Raw genomic sequence first — 2,776 nt, forward strand, 5'->3', positions numbered from 1 at the left:
TACAAACTAAATTAAAAGTTGGCAGACAATCATCAAACGGATTCTTGTATTAGAGGGTTTAAATTACCAAATTATGAAAGTAACATTTTCTATACACCGCTATGCAGTGGTTTCCAATTTCGGCTGACGGACTATAGTGAATCCTTGTAATTCCGCAAACATGTCTCATGAGGCCGAAAGTGTCTGTTACTCTTAAGGGACGTTTATCATATTTTTATTTCATACAATTGTAACATTATTATGTATTTAAAAATCAGTATTTCATTGTTTAAAAAATACGTTTCATTGCTAGGTGACCTAGATTCATCAAAATAATGTCTTCCTCTGTGATATTTAAATGTTCTTTTGAATTCCATGTTACTTTTAAAATTACCAAGAGTGTGTGAGAGTTTGAGAAAAAAGGAATATTGCTGTTGTTTTGTTCTGGAACAGTTGGTTTATAAGTGCAAACTTCTCTTTCATTGGTCATTTGTTAAATAAAAGTTTCTAAAATAAATTGAAGTCTTAAAAAAGTTTCACCAGCGTAGTGCTACAATATTTCTAAAATCTTTGATTTTATGAAAGTATTCTTTAAAATTTACTTTTCAACCTTCTGTGAGAGTTATTATAATAGTTGTTGGACTTTAATAGTGTCCATATTATGTGTTCAATATTTCATGTGGATTTATTTTTCTTGATATTAAAAAATACGAGGATCGGTGAAGATATTTTGTTGACTTTTTGGACCTTCACATTATTTTTAGTTTAACTTACTTAAACATAAATTATTTGGAATTTCTTTGGTAGAACTGTCAGTAAAAAATGTTGTTGATGTTTAATGTTTGCAGTTAGGTAATCTTACTCATTTTGCGTAAAACAATTGGTTTTTTAATAAAAGCTATAAGAGTAATTCCTGAAATTTCAATAAATGTCTTAAGTTTTAATAGTATTCACCATGTCGTTTTCCATCGAATGACAGTAAACGGTGGATGGAGATATTGTGATTTGTAAGGAACGTGCTCGGCTACATGTGATGTGGGAACGCAGAAAAGAACAAGGAAATGTATCAATCCTGCACCAGAGTTGGAGGAAAACATTACTTCGGGGAACCATCAGATTTCCTAGTGTGTAAAAATTGAAATTACGTTGGACATCTTTTCCGATCCGATCAACCCCATCATTTGGTTTTGATTATCACTGGATAGTCGAGGCTATTTGCCTCCATTGCAAGCGATTCATTCAATCGAACCTAAGTGACGTGCTAAGACCCCGGGTTGACCACTCGTTTTTCTTTCTCTTCTCTCGCAGGTGTAACGTTTAAGTGCCATTCGTCGTTGTGTACACAACCACTTTTGGAACCACTCAACTTTTCTCTTCGGCTTTATGCTTCATTTAAGGGAGAGGGTTAAATATTACCATTCGGCTTCTATAACAGCATCGGGGATGCGGCGGGATCAAGCCATAATTGCAGACACTAGGTGCGGGCAGACCTTCAGCGGGCATGCTGTTCCTTGTTTACTTGTTGCAATCGTTACCTTAATTCGAAATAAACGGTTTTAAGCTATTACCCATTCTACTCCACCGCAGCATTTTAAAATCAGTTCAATTATATACTGGGTTTTTGATGAATGTCTTGAGCAATTCGTTGTTCCCATGAGATTAAAGATGTTTACGTATTACGACCAATAACCCAGCAAACACATAAAGTTGTTACTACGTTTTAGCAACCTTACCGCTTACTTGTCTTAACACTATAAATAACATTGAAACCTTATGAATATGGAGTTTTCTTCACCTTATGACAATTTATATCTCTAAACACAACGTTGTTACTTACAATACATATTTGGTCATGGCGTTTGGTTTATACTTCTCCAAGTGGCAAGAAATATTGCCCGCGGGTTGATGTTTAAAAATGGGGTAGTTATTAACCAAAAGCCATGGTTAACCATGTCTTATACTGTATTATACATATGTTAAGTCATTTGTCTATGATTTAAAAAGTATATTGTGGAATAATATAAATTACACTTTACAGTAGTATAAGTAAAAACACATCAACAAAACGTTTTTTGTCTAACTTGTTTTTGAGCTTCCCCGAATGTAAACTCTCAGTACTGCTGTTCCCGATAGTATTCTTTACTGAAACACGTCATTAACGGTAAAACTAACTTCACTTCCATTGCATATAAAGTTGTTTAAATTCCTTAAAAAGCTGTGCTTGTGTTTATTTTTGACAACTAGGTATCCGTCGGACATATTTATCGTAAAATTCGTCCGACGTCATGGTGCACGTCCTCATCTTTTTCGGGCAATTATGGCAATTATCGACCTCACGTGCCGTGATAATATCACGTTTGGAAACGATAATTATTTTAGATTTTAGCGGGAACGAATTTCTTTTGTAAAATGTAACGTTATAATTATAGTAACCTGTGTATCATGACGTTATAAGGCATAGTTGTGCTGTCTTTAGGCACTATATTTCATTCTGTTTTAACAGATTCAAAGAAGATTATGATGCTATGTTAATTACTAAATATTTGAGTATATATCATAATCAATCATGTCCAAATCATTTAACTTCAAGAATATCAACAAATATGCGGAACTTAACCTTTAAACAGACGGAGTTTGGTTTTCATGGGAAAGTTAGATTGATTTACTTCACATTGTTGATGGGGTACACGACGAAGAAACAGCAATATAACAATCCTGCATCTTCCCTTCTTGGGCATAGCTATGACGAAAGTTCGGAACAGATATCGATGGGTAACAACATTCCTTGTTATTATTA

The sequence above is a fragment of the Mya arenaria genome, chromosome 12, assembly GCF_026914265.1.
Source record: "Mya arenaria isolate MELC-2E11 chromosome 12, ASM2691426v1".
Classification (NCBI taxonomy): Eukaryota; Metazoa; Mollusca; class Bivalvia; order Myida; family Myidae; genus Mya; species Mya arenaria.